Raw genomic sequence first — 24257 nt, 5'->3', positions numbered from 1 at the left:
CCATGCTAGGCATCAGGAAAACAACTCAAAACGAATAAAGCTCAATCCATACTCCCCCTTTTCCTTGTTGCTATTGGTTAGATAGGATTTTCCTGGCTGGCTCAGAACTCATGGACGTCCTCCTGCCTCTGCCTCTGAAAACTGGTACAGCTGTGCACCACTTCACAGGCTACTTTGTTTATGTTGTTGGGTTTTGTTTTGTTTTGCTTTGTGTAATCCAGGATGGCTTTTCACCTGTTATGTAGCTGAGACTGAGTTTGAATTTCAGATCATTCTTCCCCGTACTCACCCCTTCCTGAGGGCTAAAATTACAGGGGCATGGTGCCATGCTCAGTTTGTACACTTCTGGAGATTGAACTACCGGCTTTGTGTGTAGTAAGAAAATATTCTACCAACCGAGCTACATTGACGGCACAACTCATTCTGTGTGCTTTTACATAACTGTCCTAGAATTCTAACATGTCATAGTAAGTGCTTGCAAAACTGCATTGAATCGGATCTGTTATTAAATCTAGAAAGTGAGAAGCACAACCATTTTATTACTTTTAGCACTTGTATTCTGTGAGCTCATTTATTTCTATAAAAATTAAATGCTGTTTTAAAAATGTTTTTCCATTTTTAATTAAAATCTTATATATAGTCTATTTTACTTTACCTATACATATTCAGGGGAAAGGCCTTATTTGGAATCACTTTACACTATCAACATACTGTAAGGGACTGATATTAGTAAGATGCTCATTAAGACACCATGCCTTTGAGCTAAGTAAGTAAGCAATGGAAGGGAAATGAAACAGAACGCTCAGGCATAGTGGAACATGCCTGTGATCTCAAGTAGCCCAGAGGTTGAGTCAGGAGAATGCAAAGTTCTATGCCAGACTTGGCTTCATAGTGAGGAGAGGATAAGAGCCCACTGATCCACCTTTATGCACATTGTTATCATTTGACTTTATTTGGTAACTTGTAAAAGGCAGAAAGGAATCTTCCATGCACAGTTGTTTTGGGAGTAAAGGATACAACAGGATTTATATGCTTTCTACTGACACTGGGGTATGGCCTAATACTTAACAGGTTCAGCTTCTTGGGTCAGTCACGTGGGGCTTCTTTCAACTGCTTACTGCGTGGGTAAGACTGGGCAGCCTACTCAAACCTCACCTGTAAGATGAAGATCCGAACCACCTACAGGGGTCAGGACCGTAGCATTACTAATTAGCACAAAATGTGTGGCCTCAAACAACAAATGTGTGTCATCTTGTAGTTTCTGAGGGTTACAAATTCTCCAGTGGCTTAGTGGAATGATTCTGGCCTGGGTGTTTCATGAGGTTGAAATCAGAATATCAGCTAGGACTGAGAGAGACCATGAAGGAATAAACAGATTGGAACATCTGCTTCCAAGATCCTCTGATCTCAGATCCTCTGACAAAAGTCACCAGTCTCTAACTCCATGGGCATCTTGAACGTCCTATGACATATTCCCCCATGGTGAGCAACTTAACAAAGAGAGTGAAATGGAACACCAGTTATGACCTACTGTTACATCAGGACCACTTGTGATCATCAATTTTGCCATATTTTATTAGATGAGAGTAAGTGTACAGGTGTTTTCATGGGTTACTTTTACATTAATTAAACACATTGTGTGTGTGTGTATGTGTGTGTGTGTGTGTGTGTGTGTGTGTGTGTGTGTGTGTGTGTGTGTGTGTGTGTGTGTGTGTGTGTGTGTGTGTGTGTGTGTGGAGGTCAGAGGGTAACTAGAGGAAATTGGCTCTTCCACCATGTGGATTCTGGGAATTGAATTCAGGCTTCCCTAGCCAATGCCTTTACCAGCTGGGTCATTTTGTGTGTGTTCTTAAGATAAAGGCCAATGAATCTTTCTTCCCTCTGCGTCCTACAAACTCTATGGTAAGCGACATTAGGTTTGGAGGGAACTGAAAATATCATCTAAGGAACTGGTGTACAAAGGCCTATCCTATCTCCGGGAGCACTTCTTTTGTCTTTGGTCACAAGCCTGGTGGGGTGGTGACAGTGATACAAGAGAAGGAGGAGTTTTGTTACTTATTTGGGATTGTAAAAGTGTTTACACATATTTGATTTTTTTTTCGAGACAGGGTATCTTGTGTTATGAAGCTGACCTCACACGTGATGTGTAGCCAAGGATAAACTTAAATTTCTGATCCCCCTGCCTTCATTTTTGAGCAATGAGATTACAGGTGCATGCCACCACACTCCAGTTGTGCTATGCTATGCTAGCAATCAAATGCAAGGTTTTGCACATACTAGGCAAGTATTCCACCAAGTAAGGGATAGCTCTGGTTCCTAAAGATTTTAAATGAATGAATTTTGCTAATTATGGCATTTTTATATGTGTCCAGTTTGTTCTAACTTATCCCCTTCTCCAACTGTCTCCAACACCTTCATCTGCCACCATGAGCCCTGTCTTCCTTTAGCAGTTCTCTTTCTTCCTTCAGAGAACTCCAGAGAGCTCCTCTTTCTACATTCATGTCACATTTATTCCATTACCCTCTGGAACTGGGGATTTTGATCAAATGCAGCATTCTAGTATTAAACTGGATTAATTTTTAATAGCTGAAAAAGACCCAAAAGTCAGAAGCATCAGCCAAGATGTAAGAGGACATGAGAGGCAAATTTTTCATAAAATAGGACTCAAAGTATTGATCACAGGGAAAAAGCGCTTCAAATTGATGTATAGTCCACAGAATGGAGGCTGCTGAATAACAACTAAAGCTTACAAAGTCCTAACTATAATAGGTCATTTTTTTTTTGGTTAGGCCACATCCTAGTCACCTATTTACCAGGGAAGTAAGCACTACAAATGTTGTATTTATTTATTTATTTATTTATTTATTTATTTATTTATTTATTTATTGGTTCTTTTTTTCGGAGCTGGGGACCGAACCCAGGGCCTTGCGCTTCCTAGGTAAGCGCTCTACCACTGAGCTAAGTCCCCAGCCCCGTATTTATTTTATATAAGAGGAAACTGAGGCACATGGAAGTTGAGCAACTCATGCAAGGCCATAATTGAAGCCAGCATTTGAACTTAGGCGAGCCGCCCTTCCATAGTTATGGCTGGGGTAGCTTTCAGGTGATACTCTATTCTCTGGTTCGCTTTCACTCTCCCCAGTTATTCCTTCCTTATTGTTTGGTTTTGATCAATGTAGTCCAAGCAGACCTGTTACTAACTATGTAGCCAAGGGTGACCTTAAGCTCCTGAGCCTCTGGCCTTTACCTCCAGAGTGCTGGAATTACAGGTATGCACCACCAGTCCTAACTTATTTGGTGCTTGGCATCCAGCCCAGGGATTCATATATGCCAGACAAATCCGCTATCAACTGCATTACATTCCCATACATACATTTGAGACAAGCTCTCATTCTATAGTCTATGTTGGCCTCAAAGTAATATGCCAGGCAAATGCACTACAAACTGCATTACATGCCCAGACATACATACATACATACATTTATTTATTTGAGACAAGCTCTCACTTTATAGACCAGGTTGGCCTCAAATTATTGTCCTGCCCAGTCCTCGTAAGGGAAGGTATTATAGGCATAAGTCAACAAGGTCACTTTTCATGTTTCATTTTAGAACAGGTGACAATATTTTTACTTCCTCTGATATTAGGATAACTGTCTTGTTAACTTTCATTGTCTATAGTGGTGGTAGTTAACACAGAGCATGGTCAGAAAAACGGTATCTTTTTTCATTGAGGTAGGGTTTCTCTGAGTATCCCTGGCTGTCCTGGAACTCAGTCTGTAGACCAGGCTGGCCTTGAAACTAGAGATCCAACTACCTCTGCCTCCTGAGTGCTAGGAATAAAGGTATGCACCACCATTGCTCGGTCAGAAAAGCTATATCCTGAAACAATTTTTGTTGTTGCTGTTTTACTTTGGTTTTGGTTTCTTGAGGCAAGCGTCTTAACTATAGAGCTCCGGCTATCCTGGAACTTACTATGTAGTCCAGGCTGGCCTTAAAATGCCTAGAGATCTGTCTGACTCTGCCACTTCTGTGATTAAAGGCATCCCTGTCTGTTTTATTTTTGAAACAGACTTGGAGTTTCTTAAAAGGGGATTCATTTTTTTGGTGTGTGTGTGTGTGTGTGTGTGTGTGTGTGTGTGTGTGTGTGTGTGTGTGTGTGTATGGTTGCCTGTGCACAGATGAAAGTGTAGGTACATGTATGTGCCCGCATATGTACAGGCCAGAGGTATTGTTAATCAGGAGATGTGCACTATTTTTTGCACACTAGCCGATGAGCCCAGGGATCCAGTTATATCTGCCTCCCCAGCCCTGGATTACAAACCCTCAAGCAAACCTTTGTCACTAGGCTTGGCTTTTCATGTAGGCCCTGGGAATGAACTTAGACCCTCGTGCTTGAGCAGCAAGCACCTTCACAGCCTCCAAAGGAGATATGAAAGATGGATTTAAACACAGACTTTAATAGAAAGAAAGAAAGAGAGAAAGAATGAATGAAAGAAAGAAAGAAAAGCAAGCAAGCAAGCAAGCAGGCACACCCTGAATCATGAACGTGGGCTTCTCAGAGGAAAGTTACTTCTTGGCTTTTTTATTTTTCATTTTTTGAAGACAGGACCACAGTTTAAGAAGAACATCAGAGTGTTAAGGAAGACACTCATGTTCCTTCGACACTATTTGTGGCTAAATCCAGTGCCTGAAGAACAAAGATAGAGATTTTAAAGCTTCAAGTAAAGCACTGGACTTGAATTTTGTAAAATGGCATCTTCTCAAATAGCATAAACTTTACTTTTAGCTTTTACTTTGTTTGTTGAGAAAAGGTATCACTTAGGTAGCCATGGCTGGCCTGGACCTTGCCATGTAAATGTGAGTGACCTTGACATTGCTGTGATCCTCCTGCTTCTGCCTTTCAAGTGCTGGCACTACAAAGATGTGCTACCACATCCTAATTGTTTCTCTCTCTCTCTCTCTCTCTCCTCTCCTCTCTCTCTCTCTCCTCTCCCTCTCCCTTCTCCCTCTCCCTCCCTCCCTCCCCTTTCTCCCTCTCCTCTCCCTCCCCTCCCTTTCTCTTGTTCATTTGGTTTCGTGTGTCATAAACTTTGAATGAAGCCATGTAAGACTTGGCTTGATTTGAGCTCTGAACAGGGCAAAACAATCACTGATGCTCCTATCTGCCTACAAGTACTACCAATTCATTCATCAGGTTGATTCTTCTGCCTTGCCAAGGGCCCGGGTTGTATCATGAAGTTAAGATTCAAATGGTTGTCAAGAACCCACTTGTTCTTTTCCCTTTCTGTCTTTTAAAAACTTTAGCTAGTTAGTAGGCTTTTGACTTAAGGCTGTCTTTCTTCTCAGTTACAAAGTGGCTGCTTCTAGCATTTGGGGCATTTAACTTCCTTGTTTCTTCCAGAAGGTATAGAGGGGGGAAAATCTTTTTTTTTTTAAACCATGGGATGCTAAGCTTTTTCTTTTAGTCTAATCAAGCTACATACGACTGACTGAGACTAATTTAGACTCAGCCTCTTGATGCGTGAAGGGTCTGGATATCTGAAAACAGTGGGGGGTTCCATTAGGAGAGAGGGAGCAAATAGATGCTGAAGAGGCTCTGAAGCTGCTTCTCCATCCGGAAGTGGTGAGACTCTTGCTGAGACACGTGAGGATTAGAGATCATGTGTGTGACACTATCAGGTTGTGCAAAGTAGTAAATAAAAGCAGAGGATACCCAGTTAAATGTGAATTTCACATAAATAGCAACTCATTTTCAGTATGCGGATCCCTTTCTACAAATGCTACAGATTTATTTAGTTTGCCCAGAAGGTCATTGCATAAAATTCTTTTTGGACAGTGATTAAAAGACTTAATCAGTCTTCTAACCTTGTCGCGAATGTATTTGGATACAACACGTGTATTATAAGTTATTATTTGTTTATGCCTCAATGGAGGCAGCCTATATTTTCTCGGTCAGCCCTAAATATCTGTAGAATTATTAGCAGAGTGGGGATTTGCAGGGAACTATTATTGCTCTTTTTACAGAAGAAAGGACCTCAGGTAAATAACAGCATGGTATTTCTTTAAAGCTCTTAGAATGTCTAGTCTTCTCTCAAAAAGGGAATTAACTGCACTGGATGTGGCTCCAATAAACCAGTGCTGAAAACCAGATCAAAGCAAAAGGCTGTGTTTGCCCATGGTATGGCTCATTGGAAAATATCTCATTCGGCTACTTAAAACGACATTGAACTTATATCTGTGGTCATTCTGTCGTTGGTTTTTTCCTACCTTCTTCTCAGTCTGTTCAGAGAAACCATCCTTTCTTTGACTCCAAGGCAATGCTGCTGAAATTGCTAGTACAAAGGCACTGACAGGGTGATAATGCAGCGATTGTCCCAGGAATTCTGGCTCCACGTGGGTGAAGCATGAGGTCACAACACTGTGATTTTGCAACCGGAGGAGGCAGGAGCCTCTGCAAAGCCTGACTCCATTTTCCTTCACTGTTAATTCCCTGCTCCTACCTGGAAAATTTTCAAATACGCTTCCTGAGAAAGTGGGTGCCTTCAATTGCTTATGAAATATTCACCATGTTATAAAAAAGAATAATCTTATTGGCTTGGTATCAAGTAGACGAACCTATTGTATAGCTACCAGATTGAAGCAGGAGTAGATTAAATGGATTTTATCCACGGTATCTATTTCCTATTACAAAAAAAAAATCATTTTGGGGTTGGTGGCATCTTCGACCTCTATACACTACTTATTTTCTGTTCCTTCCGAAAACCCAGAAGAACCTTTTCTTCCTCTCTGCTTTTTTAAAAGGTGGAAATCATGCTCTTTTTCATAGATTTGTCTGCAAGGTCTTTCATAAAAAATTATTCTTTTCTTAGTTAAAAAAAAGTGCAGTGGAACTATCGCTCTCTTATCCACTAGTCATCCTCACTAGAAACCTGATTCATGGTGGGTCTTAAGATCTTTATATTTCTACTGGTGCGGCGATGACTTCATTCCTTTTTTTTTCTTTTACCAGCTGAGGAATCGCTTAAGACAGAGCAGCATCGGACAGGAGTAGAGTTGTGGTTTGCTGCTGCAGCCGAGGCTGCCGCGGTTTGCACGCGTCCAGCTGCTGTGTAAGGAATCCTCGGGCTGACAGTTCTTTGCTCTTAAGTCACCCCAGGGAATCGCAGGCTGCGAGATGAACGTGCATATGAATGTGTTTGCGCGCGCGTGCACGCACAGCTGCAACAGTTAGGCAGCAGCAATGGACTTCGTTATCATTTTTTTAAACCTACGACCGAGATAAGCCATCCTTCGTCCTTTTATTTTCAAGCAGCGCCCGGACTCCCGCCCGAAATGTGCTCCCCGCCCTCCACCCACTCCGCGCACTGGTCCCCAGAGAGGGAGGCTAGGATAGCTGCGCTGCAGGCAGGATTCCCCCTTTTTTTTTCTACCGCAGTGACAGGTGGATTCCCGGGCCTCCTCACCCCCTTCAACCCCCGCATCCACCCCTCTCTCAGTCACGATCTCTCCCTCCCCTTATCCTACTCCTCCCTCACTTCCCCCTCCCCACGTAAGCTCGCAGTTTGAGCCCCGCCCCTCCCAGCCTAGCAGTCCAGGTTGCTAGGGCCTGGCAGGGCAACCAAACCTGGTGCTCCAGGAGGAGCATCGCGAGCGCGCATAAGCGCGTCCGCTTAGTAGGGAGCTAGTACAAGAAATCCTGGTTCTAGGATTTTTTGGGGACTCGAGAACGAGCGGCGTGGGCGGGGCGCGCGAGCCCGAGCTCGAGCACGAGCGCTTTTTCTTTATTGGCGCCTCTTAGTAGGCGGGGATAAGGCGGGACCTAGCGGAATGAGAGGAGCTTGCTGATTGGATCAAATGGGCAGACGGGGGCGGTGCAATCATCAAATTAGGCTGCGCGTTTGCTCCGGCGAGAGGGCGGGGCCGGAGGTTTCGATTACTTGTCGCTACCGCTAGGGAGAAGGTAAAGCGGTGACGGCGGCCGCCGGAGTGGAGGCTTCCCCCGTAGAGGTGGGGGACTCAGTAGGGTGAGTAGTTGCGTCCACCCCTCAGGCCGTCTCGTGTTGGCCGTGTGTCCACTAGCTTGTCTTTAAAGAGGGAACACAGTCGGTCCACTTAGGAGGGTGACAGAAGGGGTAGCAGCGCCGGTCCCTGCACAACGGGGAAACGCGTTGAGGGCGTCCCAAGCTGGAGTCTCCCTCGGCGATCCACCACGAGTCTCTAGGGTCTTCCCGGAAGGGCTGGGGCTGGAATTTTTGGTACCAAAAGACAGAGGGGGTTGTGCTAGACTTACGGTAGGTCGCGGTCGGACCCCGCGGGGCTCCCCCTCGCTGCAGGTCTGCGGTGTCCCCACCCCGCCGCCCCCGTGGCCAGGGCTCTCCGGGCTTGTGGCGAGGGAAGCCCTTTTCTGCTAGCGCCAAGGAGGTGCCCCGAAGCCCCCGCCCAAGTTCCCAGAGAGCCCGGGACCCGCAGGCAGCTTTGACTCGCAGTCCCGGTCCTTCTGACCTTGGCTGCCCCGAGGGTGGGCGAGCGCCCCGCCTGCAGCCCGGCAGGTTTCTGCCACCTTCCACAGGACAAGTTTTAGGCGTTACTGTGAAGTTCACGGCTGGCATGCTGGCAGAGAAGCAGAAATCGACCTCTTCTCAGACCTTCTTACCCTTTGGACCTTCATAGAAATTGAATCCTGGGGTTTGGAACCATCTGCCAGAACGAACAGGTCCTTTTCGCACTGACACGATTTTTTTTTTTTTTTTTGCCCACGTTGGGGTAAAAAATAACCTGGGCATATTTCAGTGTAAAAGCAGATCTTTCTTGGGGTTTTGTTTTTTCCTTCACTTGAGTTAGGCATGGCACAGATGCTTGGATAAGAAAAGCCTGACCTTAGTATCTACAGACAGACTAGAAGGATGCCGTGATATTTAAATAGTTGCAGATCAGTATTCTGTTAACACAATTATTTTTAATTGGCTGAAATTTAAGCTGATTTTAGAAAGTATTGACACAGAATAATTTCTTTCCGCGCATCTGATTTAGGCTTGTTTGAACGTAATGGTTATGTAGGCAGTATAAAAGATTACACAAATTAATTTGTCTGAGAGCATTTGACTGAAAAAAGGAGGCATAAATATGTATAGAATATAGGATTAGGGTTTTAGGTAACATCTGCTGGAACACTTCCAGCTTGTTTGTTTCTTGCTGTAGGGTTACAAAAAAGACATTTTTACTGAGACACTTTGGAATTACAGACTGCATAACATTTAGATGCAAATTCGTTTTTTAATTCCTTTAAGTGTATGAAAATATCTTCATAAAATGCAAAAAGGGTGTGTTTTCTTATCCCTGTATATCTGATGCTGAAAGGGGGAGTATAATCTTACATTTAACAACCCAACTAGGATTCATTAATAATAAAAACGTAAAAGACCTCCATCTTTCCGAGAATATGGAATTTAAGTACCTAGCAAGCCTTTTCCTTATTAAAAGTACTATTTTAGGTTGGAGCATTTTTGGCGTTGATGCTGGAATGGGAGTAAGGAAGCCTGCAGCAGTATTACCAGTTTGACACCACCAGTGGGTGTTTCTGTTGACAAATGCAGAGAGGAGAACATTTGGAAAGGAAATCTTTTTTGGGTGGTGGGATGGGGTGGGTTAGGAGGGTAGGTGAGGGGAGAAGGAGCCAGAAGAGAGAAGCTGTAAAACTAAAGCCACCAACACTGTGTTGTGCTGGGCTTTGTACAAGTACAGGGGAACCTAATTAGGGAGAAAAATACCATTTGGCTGCATTAAAGAATAGAACTCCAAAAGAGGCATACTAAATAAAGTTAACCATTCCAAGAGTGTTTAATAATCCGCCGCCATTTCTGAGTACTTGGGTAGAGGGCTTCTCTTTTGGAAAGGGCATCAAATTCCTTTGAATTGGCTTGCCTTTTAAACATGGTGCAGTGGTTCATTTGTTAGGTAGAAATAGAAACAGCGTACTGTCCTCATTGTGTGGATTTATCAGAGCTCCTAAGCCTATTCCTTTTTATAATAAAAAGAACTTGGTATATTAGAAAAATATTCAGAAATAAAATTTCTTCCCCAGAGCGCCTTACTTTTATCAACGCTTGCTTAATCTTATATTAATGACTTAGGGACTTCTTAAGCACCCCCAGTCAGGGCTTTGATTTTGTTGTTTATGTCAGGGTCCTAACTCAATCACCATGGTATATTCTTGAAGTTACTTAAATGAGACATGTATGCTCCCTGAGGGTTTTTTTTTTTTTTTTGGAAAGGTTTCCATTGAGAGAAATTGCGGGGCCACCTCATAAATGAGTAATAGAAGGTTGCCTGATTGTGAGATTGCGAATTAAATTTATTCTGCTCCAGAGTCTACATTTGAGAAGAACCGGACTGTCCATGGCATTTTCTGTTTTGAAGGTGTAGTGTTCTTACAGTACAGACCTTCAGTAGAGAGGTGGAGAAATTCCTCTAAGTATGCATCTTCCCCCAACCTGTTTCTCCACAGTGGCTAGGAAGCTATGGGAGATTCCCAGCCATAGTTGCATTGTTGAAAATGACAGCAGCTCCTCTTGCAGGAAGTTAGCTTTTCGGGATGATTTACATTCCAGTTTACTTTATAATAGAACATTGAGCTATAGCTGAGAAAGAAGCGTGTGGGAAATGTGTAAAGAATTGAGCAGGGGAATATTTTCTTATGTTAACATTTCTCTCTCTTTTTCTTCTTCCATTTTGACAGTATTGGTGGCTATCACCTTTATTTTAATAGGATTTCAACGTTTGGCTCTTTGAAGGTGTGCTAATATGAAGTTTTATTTTTGGCAGTTAGTGTGAGAGTCTGATACTCTAGTATAACAGATTGATGTCAAATAGTGACATGACTTGTTTAAAATGAACAATGCAATCCACTTGCATAGATCCGAAACAGGAGGGAGCTCTTTTATATAACCCTTCAGTACAAAGCCAGCAAGATTTGAAATATTTAGTTGTTTTCTGATTAGAAAGGACCGTTTACTCAGAATCAGATAATTTTAGATTTTAAAGTTTTATTTTTGACAACATCAAATTCCTTGACATAGGAGAAGATAAAATGTCAAAGGTTGTTCACCATCTGATAATTGGATCAGGTGGGCCACATATTTCAACTTAAGAAAATAACGCAAGGTTATAGCACTTAGAACTGGATCTGTAACTCAGAGGCAGAGTTACATGGGCCTTGAATTGACTCACTTGCACCAGAGGAGAGTGGGATGGTAGTCTGCATTTAAGCTCTCGGTATGACGATCCATGATGCTTTCCATCTTAAAATCTTTCCTTTTTGGTTTTTTTTTTCATTTTTTTTGGATATTTTACAATTTTAGCATTTGGATTTTTATTTTTGTTTTTGTTTATTTGTTTGTTTTTGAAATAGGGTCTCATTTTAATTTAGGCTTTCTCGGAACTAACAATGTATCCCAAGGTAACCTGGAACTTGTGGCAATCCTCCAGCCTCAGCTTCCCAAGTGCTGGGATTAGCAGAATGAGCTACTATGTTTGCTCTAGATTTACTATTTTGATATATTTTTAGAAATTTTTCTTTATATGGGGCAGTGTATACATTAGTGAGTTATTCAAAGGTCAGGTGTCATTTCTCATTTGAGTTTATTCACGCCTTCAAATGGAGATAGGAATTCGGGAAGCAGTTCCATCAGTGGATATGAAAACTGAGACAGAGGACTTTCTACCTACCGAGATAGTTAACATTTAAACATTCCAGATTTGGGAATCAACAGAAAATTATATATAGGATTAGAAGGACCAGGCTCTTGGAAATTTGTTGTCAACGCTTTGAATTAAGCCTTTTTACTTAAAGACATTTGTTTTGGGACTAGTTCCTATCAGAGTTACATTTTTGGGTACAGTCTCTCTTTTGTATAGTCTGTAGTTTTCCAATGCTATATCCATTGGCCATTACTGAATACCAGATGCTGTGGCAAATTATTTATTCACGTGCATTCATGTGTGCTCACAGCCTTTTTCCAAGGTAGATGTGTTCCTTATTTCTCATATACATGTCAGACGGGCTCAGAAATAATTTGCACATATTAGCTAGCTAGTCAGCAGAAGAGGCAAAATTGCCTTACAAACCGGTCTGACTTGAAATTGTGCTTTTCCAAGCCCTGCTTTCTGCTTTTTTTTTTTTTAAAGAGTGTGGTTCCTAAAGCCTGTTTTGAATTCATTTTCTATATTATGCCTGGGGAGTCCTGGAGGTATAAATTTGCTTCCTGGATTGATGGGCCTCATTGGCAAGGCTGCTTGGACTTCTGTGACATGGCAGATTGGACCAGATCCATTGAGACTGCTGGTTAGGACAACCAGAAAGCATAGATTTTTACAAGTACAGCTTCATTGGCTTGAGTCCTTCGTAAATGAAAATTGTACATATAATCTTGTATGTCCAAAATGAGATAATTGTTTCAATCATGTATGTCAAAATGAGATAATTGTTTCTAGTTAAACACTTGCTGCTTCACATTTCTGCATATTCATTATAGCCTTACACTGGCTGATTGGATTTACTATAGTAGTAAAGATTATGAAGGTTCCTTTGAATTCAGCTTTGTCTTTGTAGGTGTGCGTTGCTAGGGGTATTGCGCATTCTAGTCCTCTACTACTAGCTAAATTCCTAATACTATCCTCCTAACCCCACTTTTCTTCCCCAGTAAAGGCTCCCACTGAGCCACCAGGTAGGCCTTGAACTCACCTTTTATATCCCAGGCAAGACTTGAACAGGCTTTTCTTGTCTTGATGAAGAATTCTGCCCAGAGCTGTAATTTACAGGCCTGAACTTCCAGGCCTGGCTAGATATACTCTTGAAGTGACAGCTATTATAATTTGCAGATGGATATCTTTTCAGTAATTATAATGGCTTAAGTAAAAGAACATTGAGTGGTAAATTTTAAAGAGGTACATTATTCTTATTTCTTTTTTTTTTTTTTTTTGGTTCTTTTTTTCGGAGCTGGGGGCTGAACCCAGGGCCTTGCGCTTCCTAGGTAAGCGCTCTACCGCTGAGCTAAATCCCCAGCCCCCATATTTTTTAATTTATGTGTATGTGCATGTGGATATTCAAGAGACCAGAAGAGGGTGTCTAGATACTCTGGAGCTGAAGTTATATAGGACGTTTTGAACTGCTTGATTTGGTGCTCGGAATTGAACTCTGGCCTTCTGGAAGAACCGAGTAGCAAGCCCTCCCAACCGCTGAGCCATTTCGCTGGGCCTTCTTCATTCTTGTATCTTAACACATAGAACTTGAACTCTAATGAAATATTTTCTCTTGAAAGTAGAATTGCGGGGCGGAGTTGTAGGCCTTTCAGTGGAGTGCTTGTTTAACTTTCATAAAGCCCTGGGTTGGATCCTTAGCACCACATAAACAGGAGGTGGTAGCTAGATCTGTAATCTCTAGCATTCAGGAAGCCCCAAGTTGTAGCCCTTCATAAACTGTGTGTGGTGGCACATGCCTGTAATCTTAGCACTTGGGAAACAGGCTCTGAAGTGAGTTTAAAGCCAGCCATAAGATGCTATCTTTTTTTAAAGGTAGTTTTCTACTTAATACTTTGGTAGTTGTAGTGGTGGTAGTAGATGATGATGGTGGTGACGGAGAGAAGGATGATGATTTTTCCTTACATGTTTATTACATTTGTTTATTTGGTGTGTAGGTGTGGCTGGTCAGCCACATTCCATGGCACTTGTGTGGAGGTCAGAGTATAACTTTGCAGGAGTCTGTTCTCTCTCTCTCTCCACCATATGGGGCTCAGTGATTGAACTCAGGTGATAAGGCTTGGCAGCTAGTATCCTTACAGGCTGAGCCACATTGCCAGCCCTTTCATTTATTTTTTTCTTTTTTTCGGAGCTGGGACCGAACCCAGGGCCTTGCGCTTGCTAGGCAAGTGCTCTACCGCTGAGCTAAATCCCCAACCCACAGCCCTTTTATTTTTAAAGCGAGACAGCCAAACTGTTAAAGATTAGTTTGAAAGAACATTCACAGGTTCCGGTGAAAGAAGAGAAGAAAAAAAGAACACACCATCTTTGTTTTTCAGAATCACTTTTGTCATTTAATGGTGGATATTGTAGAGCCTCAGGATCAGAAATCTTTTTGGCCAGATCGGAGAGATGTTGTGTATAGATGGAGCCTTGAAAATATTTGTTGATTCTTGTATAAAATACAGCTTTTCAGTATACAGTTTAACACTTGTTTTTGAACAATGATCTTAATGTGTAGCCCTGGCCTGCCTGAAACTCATTGTGTAGACCAAGCTGGCCTTGAACTCACAAAGATCCACCTGCCTTTGCCTCTTTAGTCCTGGGAATAAAGATGTGCACTGCCACCCCCAGCAAAAGTATTTCATAAAAAAGTATACTAATCATTCTTTAATAAATTTATGGAGATTTATAGTGACTACTATCAATTTTCAGAATACTTCAATCATTCTAAAAACAATTTCTCCTTGAAACATAGTTTTTGAAACCCTGTTTATCTGCTTCAACTAGGCCTCTTAGTCACCAGACACTAGCAATATCTTAAAAGATGTATTTAAAAATATAATTTCTTACATATGTCATACTTTTTGTTTCATTTTTATTTGAGAGGGTGTGTGTGTGTGTGTGTGTGTGTGTGTGTGTGTGTATGTGAAAATGCATGTGAAAGTCAGAGGGCAACTTTCAGGAATCATTTCTCTCCTTCCACTATGTGGGACTTGAGGATTAAACTCATTAAGCTTAGTGGCAAATACTTTTCTTACTGAACCACCTTTCAGACCAGTTTCAAGTTTTTACCTAAGCCAATTCTTAGTAGAATATGAAGAGTCATCCCACAAATGGCATGTGTTACCTCGCATTTGTGGTTTTATTTTAGTTAATTCTGTTTGGAGACAGGGGTCTCATGTAGCCTAGGCTGATCAGAAACTCTCTATGCAGCCAAAGCTGGCCTTTAAGTCCATTTCTCCCTGAGTGTTGGAATTACAGATGTGTGCCATCCTATTTATGTGCTGTTGGGGATCAAATCTGGGGCCTCAAACAAGCCAGGCAAGCATTCTACCAAATGAGTCACATTACCAGTCCTGCTTTTATCTTTTTGTAAAGCTAGCAAATAAAATAAAATCGTTCTTAGTGATCTATTAGAATGCATAGAAAATAAATTGAGAGAAAAATCGTACAATTATTGCATGAGGAAAACTCAGTTTTATTGGTTTTCTTTATTCTGAGCCAGTGCCATTGTGCTATTTGCTATTTGAGCTCTTATTTGAGCTCTGATTGTCATAGACAGATCATCTTTGCTGTGCATGCTATAGAACAGCCTTCATTGTATTCAGATACCCAAATATTTTCTACTTTCTGTGTTGCTTCAGACTGGATGGTGGTGAGATTTAGATGTGGTTTTCCTACTTGTGTCATTTTTCTTCTTAGTTATCATTTATGTGGACTGGAGAATAAAGCAAAATTATGTAGCATAGTAGTTAACTGCTGTATTCTGAGATCTTGGTCTTTGCCTAGTGTGTTGATGATCTAGGTAGGGAGTGCTTATAGGATAGCTTACATGTTATCTTTTGGATCTACATAATAAGGGATAATGGTTTAGTTGAAAGTGATTGAAAAACTGTGCCTAAATTTTAGATAAACAATTCTTGTGGGAAAGTGACCCTTAAAAATGCTAGGCAAGTAAATCATTAATTCTGTATGGTAGGTTGTATCTGGATTTGTAATAACAGATTAGACAACTAATGCTGGTCCAATATTAATAGACTATTGTTCATTTAGTCATAACTGTTTGAAAGTTTCTAATCTTTAACAGTTATGAATATGTTTCTTTTTATTATTTTATATCCTTTCTAAGAGAGAGAGGCCTAATATCAAATAGCAACATCTGGAAATAACTTGCTTGTTTTATTTCTATATATGTGAGTTCTTGAGTGTACCTTATTTGTGGCTGCAGAATCCACCAGAGGGCATCAGATCCCCTAGAACTAGAGTTGCAAGCAGCTGTGAGTTGCTTGTTGTAGGTGGTGGGAAAGGAACCTGGGTCCTTTGTAAGAGTATCATGTATTCTTTTTTTTTTTTTTTTTTTTTTTTTTTTTTTTTTTTGAGCTGGGGACCCAACCCAGGGCCTTAAACTTGCTGGCAAGCGCCCTACCACTGAGCTAAATCCCCAACCCCAGAGTATCATGTATTCTTAACCACTGAGCCGTTTCTCCAGCATTGCAATGACTTTAGAAAGATAGTGGGTTTTGATAGCAAGAGAAAGAGGTTTCTGCAAGCTAATAAAACATGGATAAATACATTTACATTTTTAAAAAATCATTTATTTTTAAAATTTATGTTTTACTTTTTAAGATTGTGTGTGTGTGTGTGTGTGTGTGTGTGTGTGTGTAAGTATGTTTGTATATCAGTATATGAGTGTAGATGCCAGAGAAAGCCAGAGGAATTGGATCCCTCAGAGCTAGAATGTAGGTGCAGGGAATTGAACCCATGTTCTGTGTAGTACATGATTTTTTTTTTCTTTCTTTTTTTCAGAGCTGGGGACCAAACCCAGGGCCTTGTGCTTGCTAGGCAAGCGTTCTACCACTGAGCTAAATCCCCAACCCCGTGAATTTTTATAAATATTCTGTGTGCCTATGCATATTCATGCACATGTGCATGGAATGAATAGAGGTCAAAGGACAGTTTTCAGGGGTTGGTTCTTCATTCTACTGTGTGGGTTCCTGGGATTGAACTTAGGTTGTCATACTTGGCCAAGAGCACTTTTACATGCTGAATCATCTCATTAGCTCATTTTTTAAAAATAATTGACTTAAATTATTTTAGGTAGGGTTAGGGATTTGGCTCAGTGGTAGAGCGCTTGCCTAGGAAGCGCAAGGCCCTGGGTTCGGTCCCCAGCTCCGAAAAAAAGAACCAAAAAAAAATTATTTTAGGTAAGTTGCAGTTGCAGATCTTTTGTATTATGTCTAAAGATTCTTGGCAAAAATGAGATTAAGTTTCATATTAAACGTATAGGAAGATATGGCAAGTAAAAAATGGTGGTAAATGTGATAAACGGGGCTAGGGAGATGGGTTAGTTGGTAAGATGCTTGCCATGTGTGCATGAGGATGTGAGATCAGTCCCTAGCACTCATGGGAGAAAAGATGAACTCAATCATATTATGTTGCTGTTCTCGGAATGCTTTGTGTGGGCTTATTTATGCATGCATTTATTTGTTTTTACCGTACAGGGCTTTTGGTTTCTGATTTTGTTCTTAGGGGTTTTCTGTGTGTTCGAATATACGTGTCTATGTGTCACTATGTAGATTTTTTTGGCTCCCCTTCTGTTTATTTTGCCCTATGTCGGATTTTATTTTATTATTATTTTTTATATTCCTGTTTTCTAACGCATGAGAGAAAGAAAGGTGTGGAGTGGTTTAGAGTTGAGGAGCAGCTTCAGGAGAGGAGACTGTAAGCAGAATATATTGTGTGAAAAAAATGTGTTTTTCTTTTTTCCCTGTATTTGTTCACTTTACATCATGATTGCGGTCTCCTCCCTCCTCTCCTCCCAGTTCCATCCTCATAGTGCCTCCCCCATTCTCCTCTCCCCTTCTCCTTTGAGATAATAGAAACTAATCCTGGCACATCAAGAGCGTCCTCTCCCACTGAGGCCCAACAACAAGGCATCCAATTAGAAGGGGATCCAAAGGGAGGCAATAGAGTCAAGTCCTTGCTCTAATAGATAGGGGACCCACGTGGAAACCATGATGCACATCTGTTACATATGTGTACGGGGCCTAGGGTCAGCCCCTGCACACTCTTTGGTTCCTGGTTCAGTCACTTCAAGCTCCTATTGGCCCAGGTTAGTTTACTCTGTAGGTCTTCTTTTGGTGTCTTTGACCTCTCTGGCTTCACAATCCTTCCTCCCACTCTTCCACCAACCTCTCTGAACTCCACCTAATGTTTGGCCGTGAGTGTCTGTATCTGTTTTGGTCAGCTGCTGGATGAAGCCTCTCAGAGGACAGTTATGCTAGGCTCTTGTCTGCAGGCATAGCAAAGCATCATTAATAGAGTCAGGGGTTGGCTCTCTCCCAAGCTATGGGTCTCAAGTTGGGCCAATCACTGGTTGGCTGTTCCCTCAATCTCTGCTCCATCTTTATCCCTGCGTATCTTGTAGGCAGGACAGATTTTGGGTTGAAGGTTTGTGGATGGTTTGGTGTCTTTCCCCTTCCACTAGAAATCATGCCTGGCTAAAGGAGATGGCCACATCAGACTCTATATCCCCAGCTGCTAGGAGTCTCAATTTTCGACACCCCCATAAGCTCCCAGGATCCTTCTCTCTCTCATATCTCAGTCTCATCCTAGAGATGTCCCCCACTGATTGGGATCCCTTCTCTCTCCCAGCCTTCTCAACTCCCCTTTCCTCATATGTGATCTCCACCCCTGCTCCCCTCCCCATTCTCTCTCCCACCCCATTGCTGCCGTCCATCCACCTCCAAGGTCTGTTTTATTTCCCCTTCTGAGTGAGATTAAAATAAAATTCATTTAATGAAGAGTGGAGGTGGCAAACACACACTGTAACCCTAGTGGTGGTGTTGGGGTGGAGACAGGCCAATCCCAGATGTTTGTGGGCCAGTTAGTCTGGTTGAATCAGTGTCTCGAAATTCATTGAGAGACTTTGCAGAATGGTAGAGAAAGTCACCCCATATTGACCTCTGGTTTCCATACAAATGGGACTACTCAAGTACACACATGTGCATATAAAAACATGTACATATGAATACACCCATCCTGCATAGAATGGTGATAAATGATTGCTGAAGAAAATGTCTTCAATTGGATTTGCTGAATTACCCTCATGTTGGCCATAGAAACTAGTTTCCTGAGAATCAGAATCTGAAGGAGATTGTCAGAGTTGGTTCAGAAGAGAATCCCCTAGAATTGATCCACATTCCCAGATACTCCACCCTGGCTCATCAGATTCCTATGGGACATACAGACTTTAAACAGATCTCACCAATCCTTAATAATATTACAACTAAATTCAAACGGCAGGTTGTACAATGCATACACAAAAGAGGTTTTCTTTATTTTCTTTTGATGCAGAGTTGAAGTTTCTTAGAAAGGATTTATTTTTATGAGTATGGTTGTTTTATTTACTGGCATGTGTGTGCACTGCATGCATGTTTGTGGAGACCAGAAAAGGATGCCAGATCCCCTGCAACTGGATTTGCAGATGGTTACCAGCTGTCCTGTGCATGCTGGGATTTGCACCCAGGTCCTCTGGAAGTAGCTAGTGCTCTTAACTACTGAGCTGTTCTCCCACACCTAAATGTATTTTTAAACATAGATTTGTGTTATGGTAGTTATGATGATTGTGGTTGTGGTGGTGGGTGGCAGGTGTGTAGAGGAATGGTTAACAGAAAGACATATATGTGGTTAATCGAAAGGGTAATAGAAAAATTAAGATATGCCCAAGCAAAGGTGTGGGCGTCTCAAGGGATCGTCACTGCAAAGGCTGTTCTTAATTGTCCTTATCAAAATTGATTGACATAAGCAAATGTTAATTTTGTGCAAATTGGAATTTCATACTGCATCGGTTCTTTATAGAACAACCTATCTTACATCCTGAGATCTGTTTTTGCTTCATTTAACAAATACTTAATGAGTAACTACTGTAACTCTGCCCTCTAATTAAGAGTTTAGTATTGAGATGGAGACAGAGGAGGGAGGAAGTCACCTGTGGGAACAAATAACATGGTTAGGGTGGATAATCTGTCCTGTGAGTTGATGGGAAGGCCACCTTGTGGTAACCTTTCAGTGAATTTTGAGGATAAGAAGGATTGCTTTAATTGGAAATAAGTTTTCCAAAAGAGTGGGTGCAAATGCCCTGAGGCAAGGTGGGAGTTAGAGGCTTGTGAGAAACAAGGCCTTTGAATCCTTTTGTGTGTGTGTGTGTGTGTGCGCGCGCGCGTGCGCGTGCATGCATGCGTGTGTATAATCGTTAAATGGGTAAAACTAGAAAGGAGACCGGGAGATAAAAAGAGGTGCCAAGGAGTGGGTCATGGAAAGCAAAAGACACATGTGACATGACACCTGTAAGGAGAGTTCAGGAAATGTAGAGAGACAGGGAGGGGGAGGAGGGAAGATAAAGGGAGAAGAGAATATACTTTTAAAAAGCACATTGCTTTGAAAATGCCATAAAATGAGGGACTGGAGAGATGGTTCAATGGTGAAGGGTACATACTGCTCAAGTCCAGTTCCCAGCATCCATGTCAGGTGGTTCACAACAACAAGATTCCAGGGGATCACATCCTCTCTTCTGGAATCTTGGGCACTCATATGCATACCCCTGCTTGTATATCATTAAAATTAAATTAAAAACATGTCAAAAAATGCTGTAATGCTCTCTCTAATGACCTTGTATGCTATTTTTTTGTTGGGTTTATTTTCTATGTATGCTTGTTTTAGGCCTGTATGTATGTGTATCCACCACATGTCTGCCTGGTGCCAGCAGAGGTCAGAAGAGGATGTCAGATCCCCTGGAACTGGAGTTACAGATGGGTTTGAGCCACCATGTTGGTACTAGGAATAAAATTCAGGTCTTTTGCAAGATTACGTGCCCTTAGCTGTGGTGCCATCCCTCTAGCACCGTTGTATACAAATTACAAGTAATCTTTAAAAGGAAGAATTCTAAATTGGCTAAAAATGAGGAGAGACAAAGAGAGCAGAAGAAGGCAGTGGTCAGTAGTAGCTCACTAGCCCCACTGGGCTTTCTCCATCTCATGAGGAACTATTGGAGACTTTAAATAGGAGTTCGAAATGCAGGGATGCAATCAAGGCAAGAATTTCAGCTTAGTGGAATCTTGATAGTTTGTCAAAAAGTTCATAATCTCTGCAAGGTAAAATATTCTTCTCATCTCATTAAAATGTTTGCAACTGCTTCCTGGATTGATTGTCATCTGTGGTACATTTCTCATTGTTTTTCTAGAAACTTCCTTTACTTTTCTTAAGATTCTTTTTTTCTTTCACCTTGCTGTTAACCTTATATAGTAATGTCATTTCTATTTATAACTGAATTAAAATATGTTTCTAACGGTTTCATTTTTCTCTTCCTTATTTAAACTTAAAACTCTGCTGGTTTTCCCTCATCCCATTTATCCACTGAAGTTATTAATGTCTTGGTAAAACATTTTATTAGATATCAACATTTTTTCTTTTCTTTTTTTCTTTTTTCTTTGGAGCTGGGGACCGAACCCAGGGCCTTGTGCTTGTTAGGCAAGCGCTTTACCACTGAGCTAAATCCCCAACCCCTCAACATTTTGTTTGAATTACTCATTTGTCTCTCCAAATACATTTTGGATCTGGTTTAATATTTCTCAACATGTATGCTGTTTCTTTCCTGATTTCTAATCTTTTTTGTGTACTTACAATGTCTTTAGGTAATTTTGCTAATATTTTTTAAGGGCATCAGGCTTCAGGAAGCGTACCATTTCAAATATCGTATTTTCTTTTGTGACCTTGTCTTTTAGTTTATTTTATTCTCTGTCAGACTTTTATTCTTCTTTACTTCCTCCATGTATACACATATGTTACTATATAATATAAGCCTGGAATCCTGCTCTGCCATGCTCTACCTTAACCTTGTGTAGCTGGCCAGTAGTACCCTTAAACCAACCTCTTGTCTCATCCCAGATTCCCGGCAACAAGGAAGCTAGGAACATGAAGGGCCACACCGGGCTTTTTTACACAAGTGCTGGGTATCTGAACTTGGGCTTTATGCTCTTAACACCTTACCCATCAGCCCATGTGTCAGACTTTTGTGTTCAGATTAACTTCGTGTGCTCATGCTCTGCAGCGGTACCTATTTTGAACCAATTTGGTACCAGATTATTTCATTCTCCTTCAGTAAGCATTCTAACATGTTTAGGAGATTTTTTTAGGCCAAGTCTCAAGTAGCCTTGCTTTTAGGAGAGAGTTATTTTGAATTAGAGATGTGTGCCACCTTGGCAGACACCATGCAAAAAAATTGTTTGCTTCGCTGAGTGCGTGAGGTTCGGGTCTTCCTTGGTTTAGAATTGCTAGCTCCTACCTGTATTATTGAATGCTGGTTTTGCCCCCTCTACATATGGAAAGAATAACCACAGCATCATCACCTTCTTCCACGATTTAGCTTACTTTCAGCATCGTTTCTTAGGCTTCGTTGAACTGTCCTGTACCTGTGCAGTTTGCCTGCCTGTCCTCCTTCCGTCCCTCCCTTCGTCCCTCCTTGATTAGTGTCCCTCCCTTGCTCCATTTCACGGTGGAAAATGGTTTATGTCAATATCTTTTTCAGTTTTGCCCAGGCCAGGGTATGTACTTGAAAATAATTGCCTCTTTTCCAAATTAAGAGCATGAAGCCAATGTTTTTGTCCTAGTGATTTCTCTAGTCTCCAGAGTTAAGGCCCTTGATTTTGAGGTGTGTTTTGAAGTCTGTCTGTCTCTGTGTATGCAGTGTTGGTTGATACTTTCTTGGCTGACCTTGTGCTGGGGTAAGTTTGATTAGTCGAGTATCATTGTTGTTTTTCAGGCAATTGAGAGACTGTTGCCATCAATATAAGCAATGGTGATGTTCTGTAAGCCAGCAGAAGAGGCCAAAATGTAGGACTGAAGCACTGGGTAATAGCGCATTCAAATGGAAAAGCAGGATTCAAGTGGCTGTGCCAGACTTAAGGCAAAGTAAAGAAGCAAAGAATGGTTTGCGAGTGGGTGAAACGGATTTTAAGAGAGGCCTAGAAATGTCAGGTAAAAGGAATGGGTCTTAGGAGGGCATATTCGAGACATGGCTCTACAAATAAGCATGTAAACCTAGGAGAATTGTAAAAATAACAATAACAAAGTTGTGAATTCATGTATTGCCTCACATTGTCCCAGAATTTTGGTTTTCTTTCATTATAACCCATACGAGTGTATGAATATCAAAATTAGTAGTTTAATAGTGGTGGGGCTTAGGAGAATGGACTTGTACATGGTATTTGTTTTGAGCTGTAAACTGTGATGGCATGGTGTAGGCTCAGCATGTGGCACACAGGAAATCCTTAGTAGACATTTCTCCTGTGAATGGTGTCCCTTTTCTGCTACAAAAAATGGGAGTCTCATGCCAGTACCTTCTTGTTGGGTGTTTCTCTATATTAGGTACCTATCTAGTGAATTTCCCTTTCAGTTCGGCCTGTAGAAATGCACTATCCTTGGCCCCACATTGGTTCATGAATAGGTGCTGATGGCTCCCTATGGGGAGCTACAAACTTTTCTGCCAGAGTTAATCATACAGCGGATGCTTGAACATGGAGGGAGCTACTGGAGGCAGGACCGTGATCGGGATGTAAAGTGAATATAAAACATAAGATAGTATTCTCAGATGACTTGGGTAGACAGCAAAGGAATCAAATCCCTTAAATAACAATTTATTGATGTAATACAATAAATAATTTTATACATTAAAAAAGAACCCCTTACACAATTCAAAAAAATAATATAGTAGATGAGAAGGCCAAAGGCGAAATGGAGTTTTTTCATGATTTATTCTACTAGTTAATGTAATTGCAGAGTCCTTGTTCATAATAATCTCTCTCTGACTTCATCTCTCTCTCTCTCCTTCCCTCCTTCCCTCCTTCCTCTGCCTTTCTCATCCTTTACCTTCCCTTCCTCCTCCTCTACCATCAAGCAAAACTGTCCTTTTTGGAACATGTTGCTTATCTATCGAGTGCCTTCACACACCGCTAGGGTACTACTCAGGGCTTTCAGACTGGCATGCTAGCTTTAAATGTGTTACTAAACACTATCACATAAAGTCCTTCTGGGAGTGCGGTAAGTTAACCAAAGAATTAATTTGCCATGATATAAATTAGGTAGATGGCTTCTTGGCTTCTGCCACTTTTGGCTTGTCTAGTTTTTTTTTTTTTTTTTTGTTCTTTTTTTTTTTTTTTTTCGGAGCTTGGGGCCGAACCCAGGGCCTTGCGTTTCCTAGGCAAGCCCTCTACCACTGAGCTAAATCCCCAACCCCTTGTCTAGTAGTTTTAAACATCCTTTCTACCTTTGAATTAATCTATGCCCCCCCCACTTCACTGGAAAATGTGTGCCCCAGCCTCTCTTACTGAGATACAGGGTTGGGACCTAGGTTTGACAGGTACATTACATAATAAAGATGCGGACACATTGTGAGCATTGTCTAATGGTGATCATACTGAATTAATAACCTGTAAATCTTGTCAATAGAGGGGTTTGCCTTTTAA

At 41.4% G+C, this 24257-nt stretch overlaps 1 protein-coding gene and 1 pseudogene across 1 annotated transcript in view; both read left to right on the top strand.

Moving 5' to 3' along the window:
• The window catches only part of LOC116887819, a 66621-nt pseudogene extending 59508 nt beyond the window's left edge, over positions 1-7113 (top strand).
• Positions 7114-7920: 807 nt separating this feature from the next.
• Positions 7921-24257, top strand: part of Cdkl5 (cyclin dependent kinase like 5) — a 183341-nt gene continuing 167004 nt past the window's right edge. Inside the window, 1 exon segment of the mRNA XM_032889581.1 lies at positions 7921-8024. The gene's annotated coding sequence lies outside the window, so the exon portion shown is untranslated.

Source organism: Rattus rattus, chromosome X, assembly GCF_011064425.1.
Source record: "Rattus rattus isolate New Zealand chromosome X, Rrattus_CSIRO_v1, whole genome shotgun sequence".
Lineage (NCBI taxonomy): Eukaryota > Metazoa > Chordata > Mammalia > Rodentia > Muridae > Rattus > Rattus rattus.
Note: the sequence above shows the minus strand (reverse complement) of the source record. Positions and strands in the feature narration are given on the sequence as shown.